Source organism: Ambystoma mexicanum, chromosome 2q, assembly GCF_040938575.1.
Source record: "Ambystoma mexicanum isolate Mex_15411 chromosome 2q, UKY_AmexF1_1, whole genome shotgun sequence".
NCBI classification, from domain to species: Eukaryota; Metazoa; Chordata; class Amphibia; order Caudata; family Ambystomatidae; genus Ambystoma; species Ambystoma mexicanum.
The window spans coordinates 1,274,125,373-1,274,140,927 of NC_090924.1; the positions used below are offsets into that span (position 1 = coordinate 1,274,125,373).

Here is a 15,555-nt window from a genome sequence, read left to right on the forward strand (position 1 = left end):
GACATGCTTTAAAGGGCTGATGGGGCTCTAAAAAAAAAGAAGAAAACAATGTGACAACGAATACTCCAGATAAAAAGGCCCACACGTGGAACCCCGTGAAACAAGGCGTGTGCCCTGTCAATTAACTCATATCTGGATGTGGATTATATTAAAGGCCAAGGTTTACCAAAGGGCATATTGGGTCCGCTGCAAGCTACGATAGCTCAGCAAGTTAAGTGCTCACGTCGGTTGTGGTACGAAAACTGCAGCGTTCAAAGTAGAATCGTTTCATTTAATGTTGCACTCACAAAACCGACTCGCAACTCATTGTGACAAGAGATGGTATAGAACAGCCAGAATTCACAGGTTTGTCCGCATTTGATAATTATTTTCAGCCACGCAGGTACGTCAAGTAAGAAGGCAAGTGAAAAAGAAAAAAAAAACACCACGCCTGGAATATAACTTTTTATTTTGCTTAGGCTGCCCTAAATTTACTTGAATGCACTATCATGGGAAAAAGAGCAGGTAAATTGTGTCAATTGATGAGGGGAAAGAACGGGGCTAGAAGACAGGAGGCTTACCTGTACACCGCGTATGCCACCCTAAAGCCGCTTCAAAGCACTGCGGGGGAAGATGTAGGTAACGGGCAACATAATAGCATGTAGGTTGCTTGCATAAATAATGCCTAGACAAACACTGGAGGTGCTTCGAAGTACCACTGTCGGGCATTTCTTATCTGGCGTTGGCTAAGCCACTCCTGGACCTAAAGTTTTCTGTCCTGTGAAGCACCCGCAGAAACAGCAGCAAACCTACCCCCATCGGGTGAACGGGGCATGCTTCTTGGGTAACACACACTTCCCGGTCGATTCCCTTTATGGCTCGTTATTGGGTCTGCCAACACGTTTACTAATGGCAAAGACCCCGTGTAAACATCTGATGAGAATGCTTCAAACCACTACTGGGGAAGAAGCATAGGGTGCCCCCGTTAAAGAAGTTAGTGGGAGGCAACACGTTCCTCCCTGCCCCTAATCCTGCTGTACACTGTGAGCTGGGTTTGCGCTATATAAAGAACGCTGCTCGACTAGCCAGCTGCATTCCAGCCAGCAAGTCCTTGCTCGGTATATGCTGCACGTCTAAGCAATGTTTAGCATGCAGGCTCTGAAAGCGAAAGTAAAAACAATGCAGGCAACAGTTGGCGGGTAGGAGTGTGGCAGTGGGGTGGGGGATGGAATAGTTTATTAATAAACTGGAGAACAGTTACCAAGCACATGTTTACTGGACGGAAAATGCATATACTCTAATAAATACCTAAATAGACAGTGGCAAGAGCTAAGGTCGGCCAAGCCCATTTGCCTGCTGTCACAACAGCGCAGACTGGCAATAAGCACGGTTATCTTCCAATACCCCTGGTATTCGCAGGAAATATAAAAAAGGGATTTTGCCGAAACTACAAACAAAAACCTAGCACTCATCTCCCTGCTGTTATGCAGACCACATAACTGCCATACTCAATTATACACTTGCAGGAACGAAACCCAAAATACTCTGTCCTGCTCAACACACTGCAAACACAAAGCTGGACATTTTGGCTTAGTGGAGACAGTACTCCCCTCCGCCCCTCACAATTCACTCCCAGCGCAAAATAGCTTGCTTTCACCGCGTCACCAAACACACACTGGAGGAAAAGACGAAAAAAAACACCAGAGACGACCTGGTAGCAGCTCCCAATCGACCACAGAATCACCATCAATGACTACAAGCCTTCCTGGCCTCCCACCTGGAGGGTGGCACCGTCCTCCTAGGGGGTGTTCCAACATCAAACCTGGACCTGCTCAGAGGGGTCCTGTATGTCCAACCCCGATTTATGTCAATCACAACCCCCACACTCCGGAAAATGCAGAAGATGTCACAGCAAAATGACATCACCTTCCAGAAGACCTGCACCCCCACCTTCCCCAAAGCACTGATGACCAAGACAGTCACCCCTGGCCGAGAAACTCAACATTTCAGGAGATCAAAGCAATATCAGATTTAAGACATCCCGAAAGTACAATCCAAGAGGTTTAAGGAGAAAAAAAGGAGGACATTGATTCTCCTGCTGTTACCCCACTCTCTGGAACAACACCCCCCCCCCCCACTAACTTCAGCCTGGCTGCTTCTGCTCATAACAATCAGAAGCCCAGGGAACTTTGATCTCTCCTTCATGCACTTCAGGAAGGCAGGGAAAACCCCCAGTCTTCAAGCAACTCAACGATGCTCCTTTGCCCTGCAAACTTCACTTCACCCCATCCTTTTCCTGTGCACCTTCCCCCGTACAGCGCTCTACTGCTTCTTAGCTAGGACTGGGCTATACAAATCATCTGCATGCATACAAAGTTGAAGGCCTGCTTTCTGATTTCATGCTTTTTGTCTGTGGCTGGCGACTGCTTTCCCTTTGGGAGCAATGGCTGTTGTCAACGTACAAACTCTTTCAGGTCCTCCCAGGACTGTTAGATGTGCACAAGCATTGTGCCCCTTTCACCACCCAATGTTGCCAGATGAACAGATGAGATACATTTTTAGTAGAGTAGAACAAGCAGCTGGAGCGCTATCAAATTCTTAGAATCTGGCCTGTCTTCTAGCAGGGATCCAGAGAAAGCGGAAAAACGTGCACACAGCTAATTCGATAGGAACATGTTCAATCTCATTACTAATGAGACAAGACAGAAGAAGTAATTTCTGCCCCAAAATCGAATGACTTGAGAAATCCCAAGCACCTTCTCCGGCTGTTTTCCTTTGTTCCTAACCTATTTTTTTTTACACTGTTTTTCTGATTTTAACATATAATAACGGCAAGGAAAACACAAATGGCTTGGTATCAACTGCGAAAAATAAAACCTGTCACCTCCGAAAACAATTTCCGGTCTGCTGTCCAAGCCTTGGTCCTCTCCCACCTGGATGGTGGCAACGTCCTTTTGGATGGCCTTCCAGCAACTACCCTGGCTCCCCAGAGAGATGTCCTGCATGAAGCTGCACGACTCATGAAAAGACATCACCCGACTCTCATCGATCTGCGCGGACTCCTGCTGCAAGCCTGTATCATCTTTTAATCCTGCTTCATCGTCTACAATGCCGTCACCTTGAAGTCCCCAAGCTACCGCACTGAGAAATCCAGCATCTCTGGAAGCCTACGATCCACCAAAAGGACACGTGCAAACGGACTCTGCCGGTGCGGTGCAGGAAAGAAAAAACAGACGACAGGACTTCTCTTCCATCTACGCGGCAAGACTCTGGAACCTCCTCCCCATCGATATCCGACTCACCCCCTCCCTTCTACAGTTCAGGAAGGAGCTCAAGACCATCCTCTTCAAGGAAAATCTCCTCCCTAACACCTGATATGATAGTTTATTTATATAGCGCCTATACTCAATGTGCTTCAAAAAGCTTCAAGGCAAGGGAGGGAACAAGGGAAAATACGACAACATTCTTACAGGCCATGAACAGTAAGGATGTGAAATTAACTATCGTACTCGGCCTGACGACATTTCAGATAGTGCAAGTGCTAAGGAAGGGAGGGGGGAGTGGGAAGGAAATGGAAACAGAAAGACGACTACTGTACTAGGCCTGACAACATTTCTGGTATAGCCGGAGCAAAACAAGAGGTGAGGGAGAGCGGTGCAGAAAGGGAGGGGAGGAACAAAACAAGCGACTATCATACTAGGCCTGACAACGTTTCAGATAGTGCTGGAGGGAGGGGGGGTGGCAGTAAGGGGATGGGGGACCGACAGACGAGGCTGCTATCATACTAGGTCCAGGGACAATTCTGATAGAGTAAGTGTAAAGAAGAAAGTAAGGGGAGGAGGGGAGGAGAAAGCGAGAGGGTAGGAGGAGGGGAGGAGAGAACAGAGAGTAAGCAGTCAAAAAGAGTGGGGAAGCAAGAGGGGAGATTGCAGAAGTACTTAAGTAGGGAAAAGAGCAGCAAGCAGGAAGGCACCTGGTGGGCGGGGCTTAGGCCAGGTGATCTAGATCCACTTACACCTGCTTCCCAGCTGCAAAGGAAAAGAGGCTGGAGGGCTCCTTAAGTAGGGAAAAGAGCGGCAAGCAGGAAGGCACCAGGTGGGGTGGGGGGGGGCTTGCTAAGTGGTGAAAAAGAGCGGCAACCGGAAAGGCACCATGTGGACGGGGCTTAGGCCAGGTGGCCTGGATCCACTTACACCTGCTCCCCAGCTGCAAGGGAAAATACAGCGTCCACTCCCCACCTAACCTGAGACTGGGCAATCTGGCAATCGTTTCCACCCCGGGTTACTTGTAGATCCATTGCAGACTATTGCCCCTCCCTCTCCTGCAAGATCCCCACTCCCTTGTTTCTCTACTCCCTAACCTTGTTCTTCCCCCCTAAGATTGTAAAGCGCCCCATTGCTTCCCAAAGCTAGGTCTGCGCTCGATAAATACCCCAATGATAAGAATGGCATAACAGCCCTGGCAGAAAGGGCTGGAACAAGTGTTATTTGCCCTTAACCTCGTTACATGGGTGTGGGCCGATAACACTTTTTTAGAGCCCCCCCCCCCTCCATCAGAGCTGTAATGCCTCACTCTTTAGCCTGTAAACGCTTGAACATGTTCCTTCCTGGAACTGGTGCTCAGGAGAACCTCTTCCAAAGATTTCTATGACAGATCAAGAGTTTTGTCAGCATGTCCTTTTAAATGTCATTATGATTGAAATCCATTGATATTCTATTCATTGCGGACTGGACATGGATAATTGATGCCATTCCACAGATGAACATTGCTGGGAGCTATTTAGCCGTGCTTGAAGCCTATAAGAGGCTGGTTAGCTTATAAACCAATAGCCATCAGGAACGGCTTTGGTCACACAAGGCAGGCTGGTGCCTTACATACATTCCTATGCGGCATTAACCCTTCGCCTTTGGGAATTTGTGTGAAGGAGCATCAAGACCCATCTGGAAGACATTGAAAGCATGATGGGCCACTTCAAATGCACAAGTTGGATTGCACAGAAGTTAGATTTGAGTCACGCCATGTGGTAGCTGTTGCCTGACACCCAAGAGCTGCTGTCAGCTACTGCTCATGAAACCCTTAACCCCTGCACTGCTGTCCTTGCGCGTTATGTCACTTGAGACCTGTAGGAAAGATTGTATCAGTCATTTTCCCTCCATTTGTGTACCCACCCAACTTGTTGGTGTTGTCTGACTAACCTAGCTTGACTTTTGCCAGTGGAGCCCAGTCTTCTGCTCCCTTTATTATGGGGAAACTGACATGCCCTTAAGACAGTCAGTACTGGGAGACTGTTTCCTTTAGTCTTTCACTTTGTTGCTATTTCTTAGCAACATTTTATCCGTGCACAAAGTACCTTACAGTAGTGTGCTGGGGTCGTCTTCATTTTAAGGCCCTAGACGCCCTCAAAGGATTTTTCAGTGAATGTACAAGTGTGCCTTGGAGAGAGCTGGTGACAGCTGTTCCTTTTCATGTGTTTTCAACTATTTTTAAGGGTCCATGCCGCGTCTGGCCCAGGACAGTAGCCAGTGGCTAAAATGGCCATGTCAAAAGGACAGAACAAAGGAACTTGTGGCATCTTGTCCCTTTGCCTTCCCAGGTCGCGCAGACCCGGGAAATTCCATATTTGGTCATGCAGACCCCCGAGCAAACAAACTTTTGTGGGATTCTGCATGCCTTGTGTGTGTGCCTCAAGGATGTGGGCTGGAGTTGTCTAGTTCCAATACACATCCTGGGTGCCAGGATGTCTGGGAACACCGTGGTCTTTGATTGGACCACATCTGGGATGGATGTATGTGAGCAGATCTCTCACTGGTTTCTCCGTTTTGGCGCGAAGGAGATTTTGGAAAAGAGAAGGCATCTTACAGCCATTCCAGGTCGATCTTCTGAGTTCATGTCGAACTTAGTAAAAGGAGCAAAATATCCTGAATGAACTATGCAGATCCGTGGAACCGCTGGAAGGTTTGGCACCCCTAGTCTGCTGTTTTCCCGTCGGACCCCCCGTTTCTGACCAAACCTAGAAGGCCTGCAACAGCGCTTTGACACACTGGAATAGTGGGACCACTATTCGGATCCCTCCAACTTAACCTGCAAACTAGCCTCTTCTGAAGTTTTCTGGACCGCCCAGTGAACTGACAAGCTTGTACAGGACCTTTGCCCTGGAACCGCTGCCGTCTTGAGTTTTTACTTGAGCCTTTAGAGACTGTTAAGCTCTGGGTATAAAGCACTCCTTCCACATTCCAAGGTCTGCAATTAAGAGAGTATGCCTGAACCCGAGCATATGCGGTCACCGTGTCACCCAGCTGTGGTGACTAACTTTGTGTGTGCCTTGCTGTTGTGCCCCCCCCCTGTGCCCTCAGACTCGCTGCAGCAGAACTGGCCTGATCCCTTCACCAGGAGTGGAGAAAACGCTGCTGTGTCGCCACAGAATCATTCCTGGAACACAGCATCTGAAAGCCAAAGAGCCGTGCAACTGCAGGACTTGAACCTGCGACCGAAGTGGACTCGACTGCCGAAGTTTGGTCCGGAGTGCGCTTAGGATCAGTGAGTACTTGCAACCCTTACCTGTGGCCCCTGGCGCATCCATCCATGGTTACAGTACAGTGTGCTGGGGTCGTCTTCACCTGTGGCCCCTGGCGCATCCATCCATGGTTACAGTACAGTGTGCTGGGGTCGTCTTCATTTTAAGGCCCTAGACGCCCTCAAAGGATTTTTCAGTGAATGTACAAGTGTGCCTTGGACAGAGCTGGTGGCAGCTGTTCCTTTTCATGTGTTTTCAACTATTTTTAAGGGTCCATGCCGCGTCTGGCCCAGGACAGTAGCCAGTACTTACCTGTGGCCCCTGGCGCATCCATCCATTTTTACGCACGAGTGTTCCCTGAGGACAACTCTTTTTTTATTGAAGTAGCCTATGCTACCAAGCTATTCCCAAATCTTGGATCCTGTTCTGCCCTCTTGGGGAAGACCGTCCTTGAATAGTGGGAACCTATTCTTCACTGCCTCACCCCACCTTCCTGAGTCACCTCAGCCCCTTGAAGAGACCTAGTTTTGACTTAACCGCATTATAGTATGTGCCAGCAACAAAGGTACTTTCGAGCTCAAGGCTCCACTCATTTTAGGGACTGGACTGCCTCTCAGTTAGGGTTTGAATTGTGAAGGACTGCCACAGAGATATTCACACTGAATAACTCCTTCCTTTACAGGTTGTGGAACTGTACTTAGTAATACCCCTGTTGGCCATTGGTTGATGTAGATATGTTTGGTAGATAAGTGTTGGTTTAGTTATTACTGCTGAGTATTTACTTTGTGTTTTACTTAAAAGGCCTTTAATAAATGGATATATATTTTTAGTATACACCTGACAGAGTAATTTGTGGTGTTGTTTACTGTGTGTGCTCATTGTGGGCTTCTGATCACCCTCACACCTCCTGAGACCTAGTCTTGACTGCCACCAATGCTACCTTAATTGGTCTGGCTTGTCCAGAAGGTTACCCTGTTCCAAGAAACTAGGCTGGCCTTCTGAACCTCTGCCCACCAGGTCAGAGTTCAGAAATCCATCTTAACCTGCCACAGTGGCCTGGCGGAACCAGTACCAAAGTGTTCCGGCATACTTCTCATGGCTTTTCCACACACCACATTTGATTTTCAATTCAATTATTAACCGTTGGCGTTCTATTCCGTCATTCGCTTTAGTATGTCTATCCATTTAATTTTGGTGTTTGTACTGCGCTAGCATGCAGCCAAATGACTCCTTCAGAGTGCTTAGGGTAAGGCCACGTACCTCTAGGTCTTCTCAGTTGTTGGCGGCGTGGGAGAGGTCTAGGCTTCTGGTTGAGTCAGGGACCCTTTCCAAGATGAAGTGGGATCTGCGGTAAGGGGACCTAAAGGCCAGTCACGAATGTCTGATCACACTCATCGAAGACTTGCTCCAGTAGGATTGCATTTACATTTTTTTCTGAAAATTATACAGTTTTGTTTTGAATCTCAATGAATAAGTGCGAAACACCTTGCAGGATTTCTGCGGGGTTACCTCTCCCCGAGTAACATGTACATTCTGTGCAAAGGAGATAAAAGTCAAGCCCATATGCAGACACTGCACAGTCCGATGAAGCCACCATTGAAGGTCTTCTGCAGTGCAATGGGTTATGTTAGGTAAACTATTAGCGCGCACATACACCCGAAGGCATCTTGGCGCAGGGAAGTACGTAGCAAGTAGCAAAGCCACAGCAGGCGGGGGAGAATCAGCAGAAAAGAGTGTTATTAAGTAGGTGATGGAAGGTTAAGGAATTCTCAGTAGACTTAAGTTTAAGAGGGAGACTGTTCCACAGCTTACCTGCCACTACAGAGAAGGCCATGCCACCCACTCTCTGAAAGTGAAACCTTGGCACCACCACCAATCGCTCGCTAGTAAAGCCAAGAGTATGACTGGGAATGTAAGGTTGAAACTTGTCCTGAAGAAACTCTGGTCCAACCTGATAGACCGCCCGATGAACAATACATAGGGATTTAAAAGGTGATCCGCTGCTGCACTGGAAGCCAGTGCAGATGGCGCAATATCGGCTGATAGGAGCACCATATGGGGTTGCAGTAGCAACTCGAGCAGCCAAGTTCTGAAGCAATTGCAGCCGGCAAATCAAGCCAGCCAGCTGGGCCACAAGAAGAGCATTACAATAATCAATCCTGCTAGAGACCAATGCGGCCACCACAGGCGGCTGCAGTCGGACAGGAAGAAAGGGCAAGACTTTACAAAGAGCATGCAACAGGAAATGGCCAGACTGGCATGCTGCACTCACCTGTTCCGCCATAGAAAGTGATGAAGACAGGTAAACCCCCAAATTCTTCCCCACTGTCACCAGAACGGGAAGTACCCCCAGAGAAGCAATCCAGAAAGAAGAGGACCAAGAGTTAGATGTGGCCAGACAACACCATTTAACTTGAGCCATCTGGTGCTCATCCAATCCCCCACGGCCAAAAGGAAATCATGCAGACGAGGCGATACACCATCCTGGTCAAGATCTAATCGGACCAGGATTTGCAGGTTATCAGCGTATGAATAGCACCTAAAGTCATGGGAGCAGATAAGAGCAATCAGGGAACAGATATAGATGTTAAATAAAATCGGGGATATGGCGGAACCCTGGGCAACCCCCCAGAACAAAGAGTGAACAGAGGACAGAAAAGGAGGAAGAGATCCAGACTGGCCTCGACCAGTCAGAAAAGAGGTGAACCAGGCTTGCACAGGACCAGATATTCCAAGCGCCGCCAGCCGGGAAAGGAGGAGGGGGTGATCGACAGTATCAAAAGCCGCTGACAGGTCGAGCAAAATCAGGGCCCCCACTCCTCCACGGTCAGCCAACCTGGCAAGGTCATCCATAACAGAGACTAGAACACTCTTCTGTACCCCTTCCCGGACGAAAACCAGACTGAAAAGGGTTGAGTACTGCAGAGGACTACAAGAAGGAAGAAAGAAGAGGAGAAATCAGAGCTTCAAGAGCTTCATAAAAAAAGAAAAAATGGAAGTAAGGACATAGGATGGTTAAGGCATCCAGGGATGGTTTTTTAAGTAGAGGGGCCACAATAGCTTGTTTTAACCCAGCTGGGATGAAGCCACGACCGTCAAGAGAGATTCACCACCTGGGTCACCAAAGGAATAATCCTAGGCAGAAGAGCCTGCAAGATGGATAAATGAACTGGGTCCAATGGTGCTGCCGATTTAATACGCGAGATGGCAGACAAAACAATTTCATCCGTGAACACCAGAAAAATATCCCAGCTGACCATGGTGGGTAAAAACGGACGTCAATGCCCGGTGCCCCAGAGTGTGTAGATTCGATATCATCGCAAATGTTTGTGATTTTTGAGTGAAAGAAATCTGCCAATACATCGCAGTGAGACTGGGACGACGGCAAGGCTGTGGGAAGAAAAGGTGCAGTGGAAGAAAAAGATTTTAAAACCGAAAAAAGTTTTCTGGACTGATTCAGGGCACTTTTTATACTGCTTGTGAAAAAAATACTGTTTAGCAGTTTTAAATCAGCAAATGGTATTTTCTAAAGAGGAAAATGTAGCTTTGTCGGTCAAATTATAGGGTGAGCGCCATTTGCGCTTAGCTTGACGAACACTTACGTTTAGCTGTTTTGAGTTAATCTGAAATCCATGGTTGAGAGAGGCGACAACGAACACTTGCAGACTCCAAAGGTGCAAGTTGGTCCACAGCTTGCAGCTGTGATAAAGACAGGGTAGGGAGATCAGCGAGACTATCAATAGGGCAATTAGCCATGACGATGGATGCAAAATGAAATTCACATTGCGCCAATTTCTCCTGAGAATTGAGCGCTTAGCAGAAGGCAGCAAACGAGTCATAAGAGGTACTGTAAAAGAGACCAGAACATTTTCTGGCCAAATGAGTGGCAAAACAGGGAAAACCACTACTCCTGAAATGGCTGAAAAAAAATAAGATCCACGATACCGCCCAACTGATGGGTAGATTCAACCATATTTTGTTAATGGCACATTAACTCGAATATTAAAATCACCTAGCACAATAAGATCGTGATATTATAACTGCAGTGAAGCCACCAATTCCAGAAATGGCTGTAAGAGGGGGCATGCTCCCGGGGGACGGTAGACCGACTGTGAGGCAGAAGTATCGACTCCATAGCCAAAGCATGAACAAGTGGTACCAAGCTAACTTTCAGTGATGATTTCAAGTTAATTAACCAATTCCATTCCAGTGTTTTGAAGAGAGATTTAAGTCCACGTACGGCCACTTCTAAGCACTAGTCCACCTTGTGGATAGGTTCAAGAGCCCATTTGGAGCAAAACCTTGCTCTCCTCTTGGGTTCAGGGGAGAATGGGGCTGTACAGGGACCCACTGTCTTACTCAATACTCGCATTCGAACACCACGGACTGCAAATAACAGACCTGACTGGGTGCAAAAACACAGACTATTCACCTGATGGCGACGATCAGAGGTAGAACACAATTGCCAAAGGCCAACTAATAACAAAAGACACATAGCTGCCAGTCATGAGGGCCAACTTCTGCCAGTCCTTTAACAGCACTATGAATTCTGGGGCTTGTAGTTTTTCACACGGAAGATGGCCAATTATCTCCCAAAATGCTAAGTGCCGGTAGCTATAAAACAAGAGTGGTTTCGGGTGTCCTGGCGCGTGGAGGCTGCTGGCAACTGTGAAATAAAATAACAGGGCATATTAGTAATATTCTATGGTACTGCTTTGTCTGCATCGTACCAAATGATTCAATGTTTTGCTAGCAATTGGTACCTGGTAACAGAGCAGACTGCAACATTACACATTGGCATGCAAGTCTGTGGCATCATTTTCTGAGGTTAATGGGTTAATTACTGGCACTAATTAACAGGTGTCAAAGCGAGTAGGGCGTTTCAAAGGCGGCTGGCATATAGTCCATTAGTGGCAAGCTCGCCACGGTGTCCATCCCGCATCCTCGGTAGGATGAGGGGGGCGGGGGGCTGTCGACCCAGCCAGGACCGCTGGATTAGGAATGCAGGGGTCTTGGGCAGTGTTTGCCTCGCGCAGCTGCACCACCAATCCCAATCTCGTTCCTCGGAGCAGATGGACGCAAGACGCCGTCCTGACGTATGCACTTTCTACGGGAGAGGCGGGACCGCCCACGCAGCATTTTGAACACCTCTTTGGCCGCCACATGGCAGGGTCTGGTGCCCCTTTCCGCCATCCTCAAATCGCACACCTAGCCGCATCTCTGTGGCTGCCTCAGCTGCTGCTGCTTGCGCACGGGGGTGGGGAGGGTGTGGCGGAGATCTGCCGGGCAGCTAAAAAAGGTGTGGCATGGTTTCCTATCCCCTCTCGAATGTGCGGAAACCCGAGCTGTGCCACACCCGAGCTGCACGCTGTGCCAGGGGCGTCGGCAGGCCTTCGCCCAGGAGCCACAGCCCAACTCCATCCCTCCCAGGGCGGCGGGCCAGGGAGCAAAGTGCGCGCCTGACAGGCAGCCAGGCCCAGCCCAGCCCAGATAGTGACCCTGGGGCCGGGGAGAGGCAAGAAACGCGCTCGCCCGTGTCCTTTCAGGGTGGAAACGCGAACTCCAGAACTACCAATCCTCTGCTCGTTGTCTTGGCGCTCCGGGTCCTCTAGCTTTGCTGCCCAGTTAAGCTGGTGCCACCAGCTTCTGCACCCCCACATCCGCTAGTGCCAATCCATCAAAGTTGACTCAGCCTTTCGCCCTTCCTGAGTCGACAAGATGAGGAGCTGTTTTGGTTGGGGGTTACATCAAATGATTAGTTTGATTAGATACATCGGGTGTTTATAATGCGCTGCATGCTGGACTCAAGCGTCGAAGCACTGAACGCATGTTTTCTTTCAGACGAGCGTGTTGCCCTGGAGCCATCCTATCCCGGCCCAATTACCTAATATTACCTGTTAAGTAGGTATATATACGCACACACATTTATTAACAATACCAACTGTTACTATAGGGGTTGTTCTCTGGTATGGTAATATAATAGGGGTTGGTTCTCTGGCCTGGTAATATAATAGGGGTTGGTTCTCTGGCATGGTAATATAATAGGGGTTGGTTCTCTGGCCTGGTAATATAATAGGGGTTGGTTCTCTGGCCTGGTAATATATCAGGGGTTGGTTCTCTGGCCTGGTAATATAACAGGGGTTGGTTCTCTGGCCTGGTAATATAACAGGGGTTGGTTCTCTGGCCTGGTAATATAACAGGGGTTGGTTCTCTGGCATGGTAATATAACAGGGGTTGGTTCTCTGGCCTGGTAATATATCAGGGGTTGCTTCTCTGGCCTGGTAATATATCAGGGGTTGCTTCTCTGGCATGGTAATATAACAGGGGTTGGTTCTCTGGCATGGTAATATAATGGGGGTTGGTTCTCTGGCATGGTAATATAACAGGGGTTGGTGCTCTGGTATGGTAATATAACAAGCACGTTTACTCATCTATTCACCGAAAAAAATAAATGGACATAACGTTTTGGGTTTAATGAGAAAAAAAAAACATCCACTATAAAAAATAACCACCAGCTCTGGTTACCAAAGCAACCAGGGCTCAAGTCGAGAGTACACGGAGTCCCCCCAATTTTTTCAGGCATCCACCCATTTTTTTCAAAGGGCCCCTTGATAAACTAATTTAAAGTGAGCCACATTCAATTGGTATGTTAATACCCCTGAACGAAACCATAATTCACCACCCGCCATGCACGGTGCTCAAAAGTCACCATCAATACATGGCGTAAATTGAAAAGCACTTAAGTCTGCTCATTTCCCTGCCCCCACAAAAAGGGGCGGAGTTACAAGGAAGCATTAGATGGAGGAGTCAGTCTCCTCAGTATAAATTGCAGCTGTGAAATCTTTAACAGCAAAGGACATGTATTTGTGATATCCAAGAAGGGGGGGGTGGGCGCACTACCAGGTTTAGATATCCCCGATTTGACCTATAGCTTTCAATTGAAGCCAGTATGATCACGAACAAGTATTTTTTTTTTTTTTTTTTTAGTATTTTTATTTATTTCTATAGCGCACCAGGCCCAGGGGCAACCGGGCGCTTAACTTAGTTACAAGTGGCAAACGGAAAGCTTTTGGTTAATTATAACATAACCCCTGGCAATTTCTCTAGGCCACCTCTATTTGCATGGTTAATAGCCAGGCTGTGCCATTACAGAAAGCCCAACCATTTAAATTAGCCTTGGTCCTGCCACCAGTCCAGCCCAATCCTTTAGGCCACATCCGCTCTGCACGAGAGCACGACCAACTTCAGACATTATTGGGCTGGACTCCCACCTCTGAATTGCATACGGTGTTCTCCCTTCTGTCATAATACAGCGGAAAGGAAAGCTTCCCAAGCTATTGCCAGTAATGATTAATTCAGTTCCTATCCGCTTGATGGTGTTCCAACAGAAGCAAAATGCAATGTTCTTTTTGCATCCTTATCACATTACCACTCCTGCTCCTCAATATCTCAGTAGCCTTCGACATCGTGGACTGCAGTAACTAATAGGAAGGCTTGAAGAAACCAGAATCCATACAACAACTCTACAATTGATGAGAGAAATCACTTCGCTCCCCCTTTCAGTTCCAAAACAACCCATTTACCTGTAAAGTTCCGCAGGACGAATTCTTGCCGTTCCTCTTCAACAGCCAGGGATCAAAATTAAGTTGGATAAGCAGGGACAAAAAGCAGCTCCTCGGTATCCAGCTTTACCCAGTGATCAGGAGCCAATACTGAGCAACGAGGAGCTAGTACATCGATATATAACTTCCACAAAAGATGCAAACTTAACATTTTGTCCATTATTTAGGAACCCATTAAGTTTTAAATGACATAAATGTTTCCTAATGCTCATAGATTGCCCCAAGCACACAGAGTTAAATATACTTAAGCGTGTTTGGCATCAGTTGGCCTGTGGAGCCAAAAGTAGCTCCTAACTGTTGATATCACGCTAACCAGGCGCTAAATGGCTCCCAGCTCCCCTCAATTTCAAACCCTGAAAATCTATATGATGTCATTGATGAAGATCATTAATTCTTATGGGAACACCTAGATCTATGCAGATGGCACAAATCATATACAAAATGACTGATATTACTCTCACCAATTGCCTTACGGGAATAAGCAAATGGATGACGGCCAACTACCTAAAAATCAACCACAGACAAAACAGAAATAATGATAGTCTCACCTCACACTGAACCTAAAACACCTCTACCATAAGAAATGAGTAACTGCCCCAAACCATCTACAGTGCTGAAGAATCTCGGCACAATGATGGACAACAGACGCGCACTGGAACCACCAGTCCACAAAACGGTCTAAGTGCTCCTAACACTGCCTCTCTATCCCATGGATCATTGTCCTACCTCTCCTTCGCACAAAGAGTGCTGGCCATTATCTTTGTGATTCTTTCAAGAATCGATTACGCAAACAGCAAGCAAGACTACCGTACAACAAAAAAAATTCCTCCGTTCGAAAACACAGCAGCTAGACTACTACTTGGACTCAACAAGAAAGAACACATAGCACCAGCTCTCCGAGCACTCCATTGGCTCCCAATCAGACAATCCTTGGCAATGCCAATGCTTTTGGCAAAGGCGTTTGCCAGGCACTGCTGTAATGGTATTAACTGGCCCTCGATGGTAGCAGCTGTATACCCTAATACTTACAAGCAAACGATTGGCTTTGTCAATGCTCGTTTTTGATCCAACCTCAGTAAAGGACACGCGTAGTGCTTATAAAATAAGAGTGGCTAAAAGCAGACCTAGTTAAGATAGTTGTACAGCTCCAATTAAGTCATTAACTAACAGACCGCTTTAAAAAAAAACACTGGCAGGCACTTTAACACACCGTTTGATGGTAAGACTTGATAAAGCTTTCTCAAATACATCCCAGAAGGATATGTTTTGGGTGGGTAGGGGCAGGAAGTGGGTGGGAATGGCCATAGGGATTAGCACGGCCATGGGTAGTAAATGGGTGGGTAAATAACCAAGCAACCCCTACAAGCTTTGTGTCCCTCCTCATATGCTATTTCTCCATAGCTGCACTCTAATGCAATAGTTTTGGCTCGAGAACCACCT

General features: G+C 47.5%; 1 protein-coding gene across 4 annotated transcripts in view; it reads right to left on the reverse strand.

The window, feature by feature from the left end:
- The window catches only part of LOC138570089 (Krueppel-like factor 8), a 1,505,457-nt gene that overhangs the window by 48,628 nt on the left and 1,441,274 nt on the right, over nucleotides 1–15,555 (reverse strand). The window lies entirely within an intron of this gene.